Source organism: Dermacentor andersoni, chromosome 10, assembly GCF_023375885.2.
Source record: "Dermacentor andersoni chromosome 10, qqDerAnde1_hic_scaffold, whole genome shotgun sequence".
Taxonomy (NCBI): Eukaryota; Metazoa; Arthropoda; class Arachnida; order Ixodida; family Ixodidae; genus Dermacentor; species Dermacentor andersoni.
In genome coordinates this window covers 102,030,484-102,049,205 of record NC_092823.1, presented here as the reverse complement: position 1 = coordinate 102,049,205, position 18,722 = coordinate 102,030,484, and the positions used below count along the sequence as shown (strand labels likewise).

The 18,722-nt window shown below is 44.6% G+C and overlaps 1 long non-coding RNA gene across 1 annotated transcript; it reads left to right on the top strand.

The window, feature by feature from the left end:
* Positions 1-1,705: 1,705 nt before the first annotated feature.
* LOC129387924 (uncharacterized) lies at positions 1,706-18,301 on the top strand. Its single transcript, XR_011890451.1, has 4 exons — positions 1,706-1,928; positions 4,730-4,812; positions 16,035-16,121; positions 17,947-18,301. It is a non-coding gene; the product is annotated as an uncharacterized lncRNA (long non-coding RNA).
* The last annotated feature ends 421 nt before the right edge of the window (positions 18,302-18,722 follow it).

Genomic DNA, 18,722 nt, shown 5'->3' with positions numbered 1-18,722 from the left:
CGGCCGCGCGCGGTTGGCGCGCCGTATCTTGAAAGGGATCTGCAGACGGCTCATACGTCTATGCGCACAGTGTTCTCGCCGCTCTTGCGTTGAAGCGGTAGACACCACTAAGGTCACTTCGCTCGCTGCTGCTGCCGCGCTTGCTCACACCAGTGTTTTGAGAGCGAATTTCCGCGCTCATCGAGTGTGATGTGTTCACGTTGGCTTGTGCGCGTTGACACCATGCTTGCCAATTCAGTTTGTAAGCAAATGTTTCCAAATTTAGACGGCCGATAAAACTACTATTCTTACTTCGTGTAGCTTTTTACTAATTTGCTTACGCAAGCCATGCTTCGTCTTTCGGCCGAAACATGCGACTTTTTATATTATAATTTGCATTAGCTGCCAGTTCCTGAACAACTTCAGCAAATTAGTTAGTCTTGCTTTGGCACTTCCGAAGATTTGTAATGACATGCTAAACCTCACGCATTCATTATTCAGCTTAGGTCAACGAAATGACGTGGGATGGCAAAAGTAGGTTCATATTTGAATTTGTAACATACGACCAATATTTTTAAAAGGCTGATTTGCACTAGCACTTCACACTTTTTTGCTTAACCTATTAGAAAAGCGCTGTTTTTGAGGACCAGACTAGTATATGATGAAACTGAACAGTTATCAATATTGGTTAGAGAATACTCCGGAATAGCCAAACGAGGCTGCTCGCCAACTTTATTTTTACCATGAACTACCAAGAATGTTACTTTCGAAAGTACAATTTTGTATTAGAGTAAAAAATAATAGTTCTTACATGCTTTATTTCTTCTTACAGTGGTTTATTCTCAGAACAATGCGGCGCAGATACGAACAGGGTGATTCGGTTTCAGTAGTTCCTATGGTAGAAATTTTGTACGCAGCGATTAAAGTGGTCGATGTACGAGCGCGGCGAAACGCGTCGTTACGAAATACAGGTGCAGTAAATGAGTTAAAAAACGCAGCTTCAGCCGAAGGCCGAAGGACTGTCTGCGATAGCTATGTATAGTGCCGCGCTTGAACTTCTCGGGCAGTGTTCTAGCTATGCGCGGGTGCGGTGAACGCGGGCGGTAGATACACGGGGGCGCAATAGTTTTTGGTACTCTTAAAAGCTTTACCACGCTGTGTAGGCCCTGTAATGATTTCTACGGGCGCCACTACGTTACCCCAAAAGTGCTAATGAATTAAAATTAAATCACTTTCACCTTTCAGCGCTTGTATTGTTTTGCAATTTTATTTATAGTCCGAGAATGTTTAAGATAAAACCAAGAGCTGTGAATGCCGTTTCATGGCTTTTATTCCGGGCGGCCCTCCTCAAAATTCCGAAAATTAATTTAGTCATGAATGTAAAACCTGGTTTGAGCAGTTTGGTGGTTGAAAAGTAAACATTCATATACGGCATATATGGCATGCACAAACATGTACCTTACATATACCTAAATATGTTCGGGGTCACATGGCAACACCGATGGAATTGTCTTCGCAATGTTATGTGTGTCGCCGCATGGCAACGCCGACGCTGACGGTGACACACCGCGAAAATTTGTATGGAGTGCCCATATGGCTGCTATCACCGCAAAAACTGAATAACGGCTTATTATCGCGTAGCAACTAGACATCTGAACTGCTATTCCTATCGCAAAAGCTTTTTTTTACTATTTCGAGACAACGAAACAGTAATTGTTACTTTCGAATTTATACCAATTTTTTTCTCTACTACAGGTTCTAAACAAAACCAGCGAGGCCACGTACTACCAAGCCGAAGCCACCAATCTCATTTCAGGGTCTATCGCAAAAACTAAAAGAACGCTGCAAACAAATTTCACCTGCTGGAGTTTAAGAATGCTCAACCTTGATGAAAGCACTAAAAAAGGAGAGCGCGAGTACCATTATTTGGTTACAGCTGAAAACGAAGTGTGAGTGTTGCTGCAAATCTTCACATAACAATCGGAAGATTCGCGCAGACTGTCCCAGATAGTTTTGGTGCCCTAATATTTTTTTTACGTAGTCAAAATGTGCATGATTGAAAAGCACGGTGTAGGTCGCTGAAAGAATATTGCGCTGTATTTCGCGTGGATATTTTCGGGCGATATTTCTATGGCATATTCGCGGTATATATTCTAGTGTTAGGGAAAAGCTTTTCCTTCTAAATATTCTATTTGACTTTTCGGCGTGTTGATGTCTAATCTACAACTGTAATATTCAAATGCACATTTTTGGTGGCTGCGATAGAATACAGATAACAGGCGTAGGTATGACATCAGGCGCTGATCCCATTTTCAATGTCTCAGGAATTTTCGATTGATTTCACTCAGCCATGGGTTACTGCTATTCTGTTAATTGAAGAAAGCTAAACAGAAAAAGAAGCAAGCAGGCCCCCCAAAACATCCCAAAAATTGTGCGGATCCAATGCGCGAGGGAATCAGTTTAGGCGAAGCTTTTATTGGTTTTTGTAAAGGAAGCTCTTCCTTTTTAGTGACAATTAGCAAGTAGAGATCATGGAACACAGTTGGACGCATCTTAAGTGCGAATTTCTTCGCTCAACTTAATCTTGTTTCGTTGAACCCAGCACATGCCTCACATGAGCACAATAAAATGGTCACTACGACATGAAGATGACTCTATGACGACATTGCAGTGACGATGATGAAATGACAATGATGGCAGGACGACATTGGCGTGACAACACTTCCATCACTATGACACATACACAACATATAGCAAGCATGACAGCCTGCCAATGATACGACGACGACAATGGCATGTCGAAGACGGAATGAGGATGATGATGTGACGAGGACGTTAGAATGATGGAATGACTACACCAGAGTGACAACGATGTTTTGGCGACGATGGCATGACGACCACAGCGACACCGCGATAGCGTGACGACTACGTTATGCCGATGCTTGAATGACAGCGACGGTATGGCATTGAGAGAATGGCAGTGATGAAACGACCACGTAGTATCACGATGCTGTAATAATGATAAGTGCGTGGTGCCGACGAAATGACGACGACGATGTGATGATGACGACATGATGAGATTAGATTGTGGGGTTTTACGTGCCAAAACCACTTTCTGATTATGAGGCACGCCGTCGTGGGGGACTCCGGAAATTTCGACCACCAGGGGTTCTTTAACGTGCACCTAAATCTAAGTACACGGGTGTTTTCGCATTTCGCCCCCATCAAAATGCGGCCGCCGTGGCCGGGATTCGATCCCGCGACCTCGTGCTCAGCAGCCTAAGATGATGACATGACGATGATGGCATGTCGGCGCTGGAGTGACGACAACAGGTTGATGACGGTGACATAACTTGGTGCCGATGTTTGCAGTATGTCGATAGTGTGACGATGAATGAATAACAAAAATCACAGTGGCACGAGAGTGCCCCAATGACGCGAATGTCACCAGGACGACCAAAGGATGAAGGCATAAAGACCACGGGTCGAGGTCACCAGAGTGACGGTGAAAGCATGACTAGACTGTGTGACGACAGTGTGATGCCCAAGCTGGATAGATGTTGATAGTATGGCGACGATGCTGCGCAGATGTGAATAATATGCTGCTATGATCACAACGGCATGAAGACAGTGAGTTGACGACGTGCAATAATTACAATGGTTTGTCAAGAACGCTACCTTGAGAGTAGAATAAATCGATTGCATGACGGCGACGCCACGACGACGAAGGCGCGAGGGTGACTCAATAAAGGCTACAGACCTTCTAATTACTCACTATATCCGGTGCTTCTTCGCACCGTGTTCGGCGCTGGTAGATTATGCAAGACTAGCCAGCAGGGATGACAGTGGTACGATGACGACGGCATGAAGTTTACAGCATAACCAGAAACGTTTCACAACGCTAGACTGACGACGACTGTGCATCGACGATTGCATGGGAATGATGGCATGACCACAACATGATGTTAGTATTCACCATAATCATCGTCATCAGCCTGGTTATGCCCACTGCAGGGCAAAGGCCTCTCCCATACTTTTCCAACTACCCCAGTCATGTACTAATTGTGGCCATGTTGTCCCTGCAAACTTCTTAATCTCATCCGCCCACCTAACTTTCTGCCGCCCTCTGCTACGCTTTCCTTCCCTTGGAATCCATTCCGTAACTCTTAATGACCATCGGTTATCTTCTCCTCCGGTTAGTATTCACCGATACTGGCTAATGCAGACCACCTAGAGCAATTCTTGCGCTTATCTCACCTTTTCACAGTAAAAACCGTGCCCATGAAGACAATGAAAAAAAAACAGCGTAATACCTACTACAGAAAGACGACAATAGAAGGTACACGATGATATGACGAAGCAGAAATGATCGCAAGTAGGGGTATAACTTTAACAGTGCCATCATATGTATGAGCTTTTCAGCAGCACAGCCACCATTCAGCAGCATCAGCGATAAAGTTCAAGGAAGAGGGAAGAACAGCTTCCCTTTAATAAGTATTTTACAAATACGGGCAAGATGAGCGAGCACACTAGAAAATAATGGCCTGTCATGTTCGTTATTCAATATGGCCTTTGCCTCCAAGCTTTATATCAAGTTTACCAAATGCTTTGCCGCTAATCATGAGGTTAGTAGACTTGCACACAGTTCAGATCTAAGCAACGATTTTTTTCTGAACATTAAGGAAAGCTTTAAGACATCTCACATGACTGTCTCGTTTGCAGTACTATATTTTCGTAATATATTTTTCAGGCACATCATTAAAGAAGAGGCAACAGCTGTTTCCCTACCGAATTATAGTACTAAAAATGCAATTGAATATGAATATAATTATGGTAAGCATGAATAGCATGTACTCAATTGTAGTTTCCCTAGCATTGTCTTGAGATATATTATATAAAATATCAACTCATATGTACGTGAAAATTTTCTTTTTACGTAGGTGAAAGCTTTATACATAGCGTATCTGCTGAAGTACAGAAACTTAGCACTTTCAAACAAAAGTAAAAAAGGCGTTACGATGAGCATCACCAAACCATCCCATCTCGATTTCTCAGTCTGGTGTCATTTTTATTCATGCAGTACACTTAAACATTCTTTTCAAGACAGAAATGTTTTAGCACTTCTTTTTTCACAAATGATCAAACGACTTCTGAAAAATATAACCGCGTATGACCAGTAGCATAAAGCTGATCTATGAAAAGCGTACTTTTCAGTAGAGCAGGCTTTTGCGGAGCCTGTTTGCCAGACAGTTGTTGACGAACGCAGTGGCAAAACAAAGTAGCAAATCAGGAACAAACAGGACGTAACGACGCCCTGTGAGCACCCGTCCTCGCGTTCGTGCACGTTTGGTCCTCCTCCATTCCTCTGTTTTAAGAACAATATGAAACAGGGCGTTGTCTGATGAGCTCATAGTTCGGATTCTTGGAAAAACTTGTTTCCGAAAATGTCCAGACGTACAGGACATCATGAAATAGATAAATAGTGGTGTAACTGCTTGGATCGTGTTACAATCAAAAAAGGGTTATTACGCCGCTAATCCCAAACACTCTTCTGTAAAAGAAAATCTGATCATTTTATGGTTTTTATCACCTATGATGACATCGTTTTCATAAAATATTAATTTCAATAAGACGCCCATGAGTTTTTGAATATTTCATAAGATACATTCAAGAGTGCGTGACAACTGCACCTGGCGGGAAAGTGTCTTTGAAGTCGAAATAAGCAGAAGCTTCACCTCGGAATTTTCTATTTAAATATATTAAAAAGTAGAAATTGTATTTCTTGTTAATCTGCACACTGACGTTTGTGAGGTTTGTTATACCTAAAAGAAAAAGGCATGACCTGTTGAATCTAATCAGGGGATTCTGAATTTTCACAAAATTTGTTTAACCTTGCAAAATTATTGAAAAACTAATGAATCAAGTATACAACTCTGAAAGGTAGCAACAAAACTCTTTATGACAAGTCAGTAAACAACACCTAATAATGCGTATAAAGAGCAATAATAAGATGCATGCCAGGCTCTCGGAATTGAACAACTAAATTTCGTGTAGGAATTTCGCAATATCTTTTTTAAACATTGTTAAAATTTTAACTAAAGCGTTAACCAATTGAGTGATTGTTCGATAAAGAATTCCTGCTTTTTATACGAATTAATTAGGAAATTCGGATTCGGCTTTATTGATTTGAAAATAATAGTTTAGGCTCTCCGAGTTGGAGCTTCCTCTTAACATTGTTGTTCTACTTTCGGCATGTTCAGTGCGATTATGAATAATAGCTTTCTCATTTCCCGGCATTCGGAAAAGGTACTTTTTCGGTTGACTAAGAAATGCGCAGTTCTATGTTCTGTGTTCTGAGAGAGAGATAGAACGAGAGAGGCTGGCACGCAAATCCAGATGCCTGGTAATTATGATCTATTTGGCAGTAACCAAACAAACAAAAAAGCGCGCCTGCATCCCCAGACACGCTACATGCACAAAGGCACTGTTTTCAAAGCTTCCCTAATACTTTTAAACCCTAGAAACTCCAGCACAATTTCGATAGCGTGCAACACGTTGGGGATACTTTCACAAGAACTCAGTTTTCTGAACGCCGTATGCAGGTAACTGAAAAGATATAAAATATTTTCAGGATGCATAATTTCGAAAACAAAAGGAAAGCTTTAGAGAAGCCACGAAATATCTATTGAGGCCACCAAGCCTTTGAAAGAGATCGTATTCTTGCTAATACCATCTGGGTAACACCAAAAGAAAAAAATAATAAATACGTTTTTAAAACGATAGAATTATCGTGTCTAGCGAAGAGATACTGCAAAATTACATTGGTATACTTACCACACAACACACACAGGTTGTGCATGTAGACCGAAATGACCATAGAAAGCGCCGGCTGCTTCAAGCAATCAATACAAGCCAGTTTAGTTATCCACTAGGTCACCCGTACAATATTGATTACCCGCATTTAAAATAAACCTATCTTTTCAAAATATTTCGCGACGCGTCTTAGGTGCCAATGCTTTTGAGCGCTTGCTTCCGCTAAATCTGCTGCTGGATATGCAGCAGTTTATAGACGGCCGCTAGAAAGGGACGCTCCGGATGCCGTCGGACTTCAAATAACGCTGATGCCTCGGTGATGCCTCTGCCCCCTAGGCTTGGCGCAATTCCATTTAAATCTGACAAGGTCATGGTGGAGAACAATACAACTTGATTCGCATTACTAAACAACAGCCAAAGTCAGAACAACAGCGTAAGTCACAACCGACGCCGCAGCCGAAGCCACCGCCGATGCCACAGTCGGTGGCACAGCCGATGCCTTGCCGGAGACGATGCGACAGCCGATGCCACAGCTAGAGACGGAGACACGTCAAGTGATGGTTCCTGACAAATTGCCCGAAGAACACTGGCAACTGATTATGATATTCAGTCTCTCATTAATACTTTTTTAATGCTCTGAATATCCTGCACACTCCGTCAGTGCGAAGTACAATGCATATACCGCATGCTCTGAATTCAGTACTTGCAAGTCTTCAATAAGCGTCATGGCTCAACCGGTACATTCTGTTCGCACTGAAGTCAAAAAGGCTGGGGTGTGCCTTAACAATGTACTGCCATCTACTGCAACATATTGCAGACGCCCACCGGCTCCTAGGTGTTCACTGGTGACTTCAACGAGCATCACCAGCGATAGGGAAGGACCAAGATTAGCTCGAGACAGCAGAATGACGGCAGCGTAACGTATCGGCGGAGCACTTACTTGGACATGACTGATTTCAAGGTGCTTTGCTGCGTGTACACACAGTGTTCCCTGTATCCCGCTTTCCTCTTTCTGTTCCCCTTTTCCCTTCCCCCAGTGTAGGGTAGCAAACCAGACGCTCCTCTGGCTGAACTGCCTGCCTTACCTATATTTGCTATCTCTCTCTCTATACAGGGCAATATATACCGCAATATAGGTATAAATATATACGGTGCGTTTGAGGCAAGAGTTATGTCACATGACGGAGCTCAAGGGGATTATCTCGTGACATGGGTCACTTGAGTAGAACGCGGTAAGGGCCTTCTGAAGCATGGAAGGAGCTTCTCAAAGTGCCCCACTCGGCGGCAACGGGACCAAATAGTACTAGAAAGCCTGCTGGAAAGTATATGTCACGATGGCGGCGATTGTAAGCGTGCCGTTAAGTTTCCTGCGATGCAAGGAAACGAGTACGGGAAAGCTGGCGTGCATGGCCAGCATGGGCGATGGCGTTGCGGGCATACTCAGTGCTCGAATCCCTTACCAAGCGGAGAGAACCGTCCAATCGTAATACAAGGTCATGACCGAAGAGCAAGTAAGAGGGGAATGCCCAGCTGTATCGTGGCGTGATGAATTCTAGGCGAACGTGAGACAGGGCAGCACCACATGCCAATCCTTGTGGTAGGGTGAAACGTATTCCAATAGCATGTCAGTAATGGGCCGATTAAGTCACTCAGTAATGCCGCTGGTCTGGGGATTATAGGAGGCAGCCAGTTTGTGCTTGGTAGAACATGAGCGTAGGATATCGGCGATGACTTCAGAGAGCTAAGTGCGGCCGTGGTCGGTAAGTAGCTGTCCCGGGGTGCAATGTGCTAAAATGACATCCCGGAGTAGGAAATCTGCGACGTCGATTGCGCAGCTCGTGGAAAGTGCCCGAGTGATTGCGCAGCTCGTCGCATAATCAGTACCGACAGCGATTCACCAGTTGCCGGAGCTGGGCTAGGGGAAAGGGCCAAAGCGATCCAAATTCATGCGCAAGAATGGCTGTGGTGGAGTGTCGATTGGCTGTAAATACCTCGCAGGAACGATTGCTGGCTCTTTCCGATGTTAACAGAGCTTGCAAGCAGCTACATAGCACCGTTCGGAGCGCGCAAAGCCGGGCCAGTAGAAGGGGCGGCGCACGTGGTCTTGAGTGCGAGCAACCCCAAGGTGTCCGCAAGTTGGGGCATCATGAAGCTCCTGAAACACGGTTGAGAGGAGGTGTTGAAGAACGACAAAGAGAAGGGGAGGACCGCCAGCAGGAAGATCGTGCCAGCAAAATATCCGGTCTTTGAGGACGAACCACCGGAACGATGGATCAGTAGGAGCAGATTCCATTTGCTCAGTGAGGGTCCTCAAGGTATTGTCATGGCGTTGCTCGTTGGCCATGTCCAAAAGCTGGGTAAATGGAAAGAACACTTGCGGAAGCGTCCGTGTTGGCGGTGGCGGGCGTGTGTACAGGGTAACGGGACAAGCAGTCGGCGTCCTCGTGTAGGGGACGAGACCTCTACACCACTGAATAGGAATACTCTTGAAGCCAGAAATCTTCATGGTTCAAGCCTACCTGTGGGATCATTTAAGGACGAAAGCCTACAGAGGGCGTGGTGTACCGTTACGATAGGAAAGGGCCGACCGTATATATAGGTGCGGAATTTCACTAAGGCTTACAAAAGGGCCAAATGTTCGCGCTCGGTAAAAGAGTAATTCCGCTCCGCAGGTGACACAAGACAGCTAGCCTACACGATCACATGTTCATGACCGTGGAGAACTTGTGCCAAGACAGCACCGAATATGCACCGAATATGCACCGAAGTGCACACTGGCCACTGGGATCGGTGCGCTCCTCTCTAGGCGCTGAAGTAGGGATGTGTCTTAGAACCGGTGGGATGATGAACATGGTAGGGTGAAAAAAACGCTGCGGCCTGAGCAGCTCGCCATAAAAACGGTACACTTTTGTTTAGGAGAACTGTTAAAGGGCGTGCCATGGTGGCAAAATCTTTAACAAAGCGGCGGAAGTAAGAGCACAGGCCCAGGAAACGTCGGACATATTTTGCGGACTGTGGAACAGGAAAGTTTCGTGGCGCAAATTGTCTCCGGGCCTGGTCGGATGCCAGTCGCATTGACGGCATGTCCAAGGACAGCAATCTCACTGTGACCGCAGTTACATTTCTTGGGGCTGGGCTGTAAACTGGCTTAGCGAAAAACAGCAAGTACAACTGAAAGGCGCTCAATGTGTGTGCTGCTCAATGTGGGCGAGAACACAATAACGTCATCAAAGTAGCAGAGACAAGTCGACCACTTGAATGTTTAGAGTAATGACTCCATCATACACTAAATGGTAGGCAGAGCGTTGCATAGCCCAAAATGCATAAATTTTGAAGAGGTAAGGATCGCCAGGCGTTATAAAGGCGGTATTTTCACGATCGAGATCATCCACAGCGATTTGCCAATATTCGAACTCTAGTTCGATGGATGAAAAATACCCCAATAAGCAATCGAGGGCGTCATCGATACGAGGTAGAGGGTAGACGTCCTTCTTCGTGATGCGGTTGACAAGGCAGTAATCAACGCAGAATCTCCATGCGCCGTCCTTCTTTTTGAACAGCACGACAGGTGTCACCCTGGGACTTGACGATGACTCAATGATGTCTTTCGCTAGCATCTTGTCCACTTTCGTTTTGATGACGTGGCGCTCCGAAGCTGAAACTCTAATGTCGCCAATGAACGGGTGGATTATCACCTGTATGTATACGATATTTGACAAGTGACGTCTGGCCTAAGGGCCGGTTGTTGAGGTCAACTATGTCTTTGTGTAAAAACAATAGACTGCAGAGCTGCTCAGCCTCCGCAGGTGTGAAATTCGGGGCAATCATTGTCCGATTGACGGTGTTAGTACAGTTTGCAGACCGCAAAGGCTCACAGGAAGCGTCTACGGCAAAAATCTCACCGCAGCTAATTTCTAAAGGAGTTATCAAAGCCAAGATAATACCTTTAGGAATAATTTACTTAGTGAGCCCGAAATTCACCACAGCGAGATACGTGCGATTGTCTGTGACCCTCACTATTGTATACGGGACAGTAACGTTGTGGGTGGGAACGATGGCAGTTATAGGATCGGAGAGGTAATCACCACCGGGAACTCGCGTAGAAGGCGACATATCGATGTATGTCAAAACCTGTGGTGGAAGCGGTACAAACTCAGTCTATATTATGCGAATTTCGTGTGTGTCGGAGGAACGTCCAGCAGAGGCAGGTGAAGACGCACATTACTTGAGGAACAATCGATGAGCCCTGAATGGGCAGAGAGGAAGTCTAGGCCAAGGATGAGGTCATCGGGGCATTGGGCAAGCACAGTGAAAAGGATGACCGTATGACGGCTTTAAATGCTCACACGTGCAGTACACATTTCGACCGCTGTTACCGTGCTGCCGTCGGCGATTCCTACGAGTTCAGTAACGGCAGGCCTAACAAGTTTCCTTAAATGGCGGTGAAGAGGCTGGTGATAACCGACATTTGTGCTCTCGTATCTGGACAGGAGATGGACAGGCCGCCATTGGAATATGAACCTGGCAACGTTTAACGCTAGAACGGTATCTAGTGAGGCGAGTCTAGCAGTGCTATTAGAGGAATTAGAGGGCAGTAAATGGGATATAATAGGGCTCAGTGAAGTTAGGAGGCCAAAAGAAGCATATACAGTGCTAAAAAGCGGGCACGTCCTGTGCTACCGGGGCTTAGCAGAGAGACGAGAACTAGGAGTCTGATTCCTGATTAATAAGAACATAGCTGGTAACATACAGAAATTCTATAGCATTAACGAGAGGGTGGCATGTCTTGTTGTGAAACTTAATAGGAGGTACAAAATGAAGGTTGTACAGGTCTACGCCGCTACATCTAGTCATGATGACCAGGAAGTTGAAAGCTTCTATGAAGACGTGGAATCGGCGATGGGTAAAGTCAAAACAAAATACAGTATACTGATGGGCGATTTCAATGCCAGGGTAGGCAAGAAGCAGGCCGAAGACAAGTCAGTGGGGGAATATGGCATAGGCTCTCGGAATAGCAGAGGACAGTTATTAGTAGAGTTTGCAGAACGGAATAATATGCGGATAATGAATACCTTTTTCCGCAAGCGGGTTAGCCGAAAGTGGACGTGGAGGAGCCCGAATGGTGAGACTAGAAATGAAATCGACTTCATACTCTGCGCGAACCCTGGCATCATACAAGATGTAGACGTGCTCGGCAAGGTGCGCTGCAGTGACCATAGGATGGTAAGAACTCGAATTAGCCTTGACTTGAGGAGGGAACGGAAGAAACTGGTACATAAGAAGCCAATGAATGAGTGAGGAATTCCGGATCAAGGAATGACGAATGAGGAATTCCTGATCAAGCTACAGAACAGGTATTCGGCTTTAACCCAGGAAGAGGACCATAGTGTTGAAGCAATGAACGACAATCTTATGGGCATCATTAAGGAGTGCGCAATAGAAGTCGGTGGTAACGCCGTTAAACAGGAAACCAGTAAGCTATCACAGGAGACGAAAGAGTTAATCAACAAGTTAATCAACAAGCGTAAGACAGCGGACATAAGGAACTATAATATGGATAAAATTGAACAGGCTCTCAGGAACGGAGGAAGCCTAAAAGCAGTGAAGAAGAAACTAGGAATAGGCAAGAATCAGATGTGTGCGTTAAGAGACAAAGCCGGTAATATCGTTACTAATGTGTATGAGATAGTTCAAATGGCTGAAGAGTTTTATAGAGATTTATACAGTACCAGTAACACCCGCGACGATAAGGTGAGAGAGAATAGGCCAGAGGAACTTGAAATCCCACAAGTAACGCCGGAAGAGGTAAAGAACGCCTTGGGAGCTATGCAAAGGGGGAAGGCAGCTGGGGAGGATCAGGTAACAGCAGATTTGTTGAAGGACGGTGGGCAGATTGTTCTAGAAAAACTGGCCACCCTGTATACACAATGCCTCATGACCTCGAACGTACCGGAATCATGGAAGAACGCTAGCATAATCCTAATCCATAAGAAAGGGGACGCCAAAGACTTGAAAAATTATAGACCGATCAGCTTACTGTCCTTCGCCTACAAAGTATTTACTAAGGTAATCACAAATAGAATCAGGAATACCTTAGACTTCTGTCAACCAAAGGACCAGGCAGGATACCGTAAAGGCTACTCAACAATAGACCATATTCACACTATCAATCAGGCGATAGAGAAATGTGCGGAATATAACCAACCCTTATATATAGCCTTCATTGATTACGAAAAAGCATTTGATTCAGTCGAAACATCAGCAGTCATGAAGGCACTACGGAATCAGGGTGTAGATGAGCCATATGTAAAGATACTGGAAGATATCTATAGCGGTTCCACAGCCACCGTAATCCTCCACAAAGAAAGCAACAAAATCCCAATAAAGAAAGGCGTCAGACAGGGAGACACGATATCTCCAATGCTATTCACAGCATGTTAACAGGAGGTATTACAGACCTGCAGTGGGAAGAATTGGGGATAAAAGTTGATGGAGAATACGTTAGCAACTTGCGAGTCGCTGATGATGTTGCCTTGCTTAGTAACTCAGGAGACCAATTGCAATGCATGCTCACTGACCTCGAGAGGCAAAGCAGAAGGGTGGGTCTAAAAATTAATCTGCAGAAAACTAAAGTAATGTTTAACAGTCTCGGAAGAGAACAGCAGTTCACGATCGGTAATGAGACACTGGAAGTGCTAAGGGAATACATCTACTTAGGGCAGGTAGTGACGGCGGATCCGGATCATCATACGGAAATAACCAGAAGAATAAGAATGGGCTGGGGAGCGTTTGGCAGGCATTCTCAAATCATGAACAGCAGGTTGCCACTATCCCTCAAGAGGAAAGTGTATAACAGCTGTGTCTTACCAGTACTCACCTACGGGGCAGAAACCTGGAGGCTTACGAAAAGGGTTCTGCTGAAATTGAGGACGACGCAACGAGCTATGGAAAGAAGAATGATAGGTGTAACGTTAAGGGATAAGAAAAGAGCAGATTGGGTGAGGGAACAAACGCGGGTAAATGACATCTTAGTTGAAATCAAGAAAAAGAAATGGGCATGCGCCGGACATGTAATAAGGAGGGAAGATAACCGATGGTCACTAAGGGTTACGGACTGGATTCCAAGGGAAGGGAAGCGTAGTAGGGGGCAGCAGAAAGTTAGGTGGGCGGATGACATTAAGACGTTTGCAGGGACAACATGGCCACAATTAGTACATGAGCGGGGTAGTTGTAGAAGTATGGGAGAGGCCTTTGCCCTGCAGTGGGCGTAACTAGGCTGATGATGATGATGATCTATGAGTGCTGTGGCGGGTGTGCCATCAACTTCGACGTCAAGAAGGTTATGTCTCGTAAGCAGCGTCAAATGAGGATTTTGCGGTGAATCCGACATTGCAACAGCACGTCGATGTGCTGCATTGCCTAGTTTCCTGCTGCGACGTCCATGGGTAGGGCGGCGAGGGCGAGCGGTGAAGTTGAAGCCGACGTGGCTGGTGACGTTGAAGCGAGGACGAGGGACATTGCGGCGAGTCGAGGTAGTGGCGTCGGAAGCGTCCTAGAGGCGAGGTAGTGGCGTCGGAAGCGTCCTAGAGGCGACGGGGTGAGGAACTCGGGGCGAACTTGAATTCCAGAAGGCGTTTCGAGGAGGGGATGGCCAACGGCACCGGCAGTGATCGGAAACGTGACTGATTTGGCCGCAGCAGAAACAGATCGGCCTGTCGTCAGGTGTACGCCAGTCCGATGGATTCCTGGTAGCGCAGGGATAAAGGACATTGTGAGAATGACTGCGATAGGCCGATGCATAGGAGCTGGGTGGCTGTCAGGGCGACTCAAGGAGCAGGTGCTGGGAAGACACATCTTAGCGATTTCCTGGCGAACCACGGACTGGATCAGTGATATCGTCTGAGCAGTGTTATTCCAGTGTGTCTGAAGAAGCAGTCGTCTGCAAAATGAAGGTGGTGGATTCTCCCGTTTTGACTCTAGCCCATATACTCCAATTTTATCGTTTCTTTAATAATAACTGCAACGCAATGCAGTGAATAATGTTGGCAAGATTATTATTCCACGTGTGACCTCTTCTTCCGAGCCATGGTTGATATTTTTCTTGTCAATAATTACGTCGGTTTCCTATATGACTGATAATGATACGGCACAGTTTTGATATGACCGTTCGACTATGGTGGCTCGCCACAATATATTCCAAAGCGTTCAGATACGCTTTCATATATTCACATGAGAACACGCATTGGGCCGCGACGGCTGGTATATATACATCACAGAACAGATTTCGAACTTTGTAACACTTTCAAGAACGTTTGCTTATTCTCCGAAGATTTGGTATTTTCTTTAGTTAAGTGATGCGAATGGGCTGCATTCGAGTATTGCATGAGACGTGCTGGTGGGCTAGTTGGTGAGTGATGATGGAGTATGGTAGTGCACTTTCAAAGAACGATGAATCACAGAATGGATAAACACGGCCGATGTAGTTGAGCTCTCGTGTTCATTTTGTGTTTTGTTGCTGCTTCGAAGTCGGCCACCATATTCCATTATTCAAATATTGTTTTTTTTTTTTTTCTGTGAGCAGCTCTATTTGAAAGTAGGATAATATGTGGTGTTATCAACCAAACTATAGGTCCGTAATTATTCAACTTTTCCGGTCCTTTTAGAGAATATTATAGATAATATAAGGTGGGCGCCCTTACGAGTCTCGTGTAAATTGCAAAAATGCATTGCAAGCTAACGCAGAGCATTATTGATGCCTTATTTTGTGAGGTCTTCATCGTTGTGGTCGTTAGCCTCGGTATAAAATGAAAAACCCTGATAACTTCGTACTTAGATCTTAAGTTTTGCAGCGCGGTAGTGAAAGTAAATACTAAAGCCAACCGCCATCGTAACATAGTCGAGTTATGAACGATCTCTGCTCCTAAGCGCGTAAAATATCAACCAGACCAAGTGTCCCACCTAAATGATAAATTAAAATCGCGAATATCTATTCTTCGAGAGCAATCAGGGTTGCGACTGCAAAACAACATAATTTTTCCTTCCTTAAAGTTTCGCTGACCAGCGTTCTCGTTGTGCAATTTTCAATAGTACCAGCACATGCATAATATATCATGAAAGCATACCCCAGTATTTTCGCACTCATATGGCTGTTATAATTGCGAAATAAAAAAAAAACATGCTCACTAAAATTATTATTCGTATATCACTTGACGAGAAATAATAAAGCATTTATTTTTCCTTAGGTCAGCCTAAATCGGTCGATCCCGTTATATTCACTGATGGCGCAAGCTGCGATCTCATCAACATCCCAAGAGAAAAGGATGGAAAGGGTATGTACTCCTCAGTGGTAAATATTTCAATAGTGCGCGACAAGGTGAACAAGAACAGGAGACCAATGCGACAATTCGCATGTGTACTCTGGACATGCCCCATCTTTAAAGCGAAGCTTTCATTGTGAAATCTCCCCGACTTTCTTATGGCTACTGGTTAATGCGGTGGGCTGTTTCTTCCATTCCGAATTGCTCGTAAGTAAAATACAAATGAAATACGTACCCAATGCTGGGACCGAACTTCGGCCCGCCAGAACAACATCCCTATTCTGTCCCCATTACGTCATAATAGCTCACGTATTCCTATGTTGCTAACGCCAGCTAGTTCTTTGAGGTGATCACCTTCAGTGTCACATTGCGTAGCATGGCTGACGCATGTGTTTCCTCATTGCGCAAAAAAGGAGGAATTAAATAAGTAGTCCTATAACATTCGAGTAACCTCTTCACACAAGCATCGCTTCACATAAATTCAAAAATGTGTGTTGGACATGCATGTTTCTTTTTCAGATACACGTAAACATATTAAATCAACAACCTTGGTAAACAATCTTGCCTTATTTGGACCATATTTAGTGATTTCACGGCAATTCAGTGTGACACTGCGCTCGTGTCATATGGGCTCGTCCATAATTTTCTACAGCTTTATGTATTCTTGTGCATATCTACATCAACCATAGACGCTATAACGTAAGGCTATTACGAACTATTCTATACGAGTTCTGCAATTAAGCCGTCCACGATTGGTCAGACAATTTTCGAGCCACCAGCACCTCACCTGTCTGTTACACGACCTCACGAAAACCGCGAAAATGACCCTATCGGATATGATATGTGCATGCTAATCATGCATGATTAGACCGAACGAAAGGAACGTAATTATTTCTGACTCGAAGTCTTTTTAGCCATTCTCTCTGCTGTTGGTCAAACGTTTGCGGGTGGCGCCACTGCGCCATCCTGTCACGCGACGTCACAAAAGCCCGCACTCACCGCGTCAAAGTGAAGTGTACGCATTAATATGCCGAACAAATCAGCTCTTTTTCTTAATAGCCGCAGGAAAATTAAAGTCAAATTGTGGGGTTTTACGGGCCAACACCACGATTTGATTATGAGACACGCCAGTGGGGGACTCCAAATATTTGGACCACCTGGGGTTCCATAACGTGCGCCTCAATCTAAGTGCACGGGTATTTTTCCATTTTGCGCCCATCGAAATACGGCTGCCGAATAAGTGCCGTCAGATTCAACCCAAGATGAAGATATTACTAATTTGTTAATGGAAATGCGTACACTAGTCAATGAAGTCACCAAACGCACGAAAGAGTATAAGTGCGAGTCAGCGCTACACCCACGGTGCGACTCCACTGCGTACCTCGACGAACTGCCTTACCCAGTGCAGTTCTTGAGGCACGCCGCAATAAGGGATTGCGGGATAATTTTGACCACCTAGGTTTCTTTTTCATACACCTAAATCTGTGTGCACGATCGTATTTGCATTTTGCCTCCATGGGAATGCGACCGCCGTGGCTGTTATTGAAACCAGGCAAATGTAGTTGGAACGTGCCAGCGACTAAGGAGGGCAGTTTTCCCCGATGCAAAACGCTTTAGTGTGCATGTTTATTAACACTAGGAGACCAACCTACAGCGCCCACTGTTGATTTTTTTCGTTTCCACGTCCCTGTGATTTATGTTTCTATTTGCATTTGGTCTTCAAAGTACAGTTTAGGAATAGTAGCGTTGCAACCGTAATTTTTTTTCATATTCCTTCTTTATCACAAATTGAGAGCACAGATTTATATGTTGCAATAAGTATGAACTTGCTTTTCAGGCTGCGAGCTCTGGGTGAATGACAAATATAAAGACAATGTCCCGTCATGTTGCTCATTTATCTACGACCTTCTGTGCTCACAGGAGCGAAGCTACGACATTTATAAAAAGGACGAATGCAAGGAAGTTGTAGAGAGTTGGCCAACAACCTCAAAAGCCCAGGCACCAACCATGGCACAAACCAAACTGCCAGAGATAAATGATAAGCCACGTGGAAATTTAATGGCTTAGTGCATTTCATTTTGTGGATTTACAAAAGGTTATGGAATGGTAGCCATCGCGATGTATTAAATTTGGCCCCGAAATACGAGCAAATGAAATACAACCTTGCATCAATAAAATCGAAACATAGCAAATGAGCACAAAATTTTTTGCACAACCTCCTGTGCGTCTCACATTCACTCAATTATTGTAGAAATATGCAATCGCTTTTCAAATATATTGTGTTTTAGTTCAGTACCACCTTCACTTCACTTCAAACTGGAATCTAATAGATTCCAGTTTTAGCTCTCTTTTATTTTAGCGTAGTCCTTAGGCTCTTATACTACGATACAGCGTTAGTGTAATCACTCTTTTAGCAGCTCATGTGAAAAAACGTTAGTGATCTTTTTCAAAAATATTCATCACACCATCACTTCATATAATATTTTGGTTGGTTAGCAACTTATGGTACAAAAAGTAAAAAAAAAACGTCAATATTTACACTTGTACTTAATTATCTTGCTAGGCTGACAGCTTTTCGCCGTCTAACAAATGTAATCACTCAGCGGAGGACGT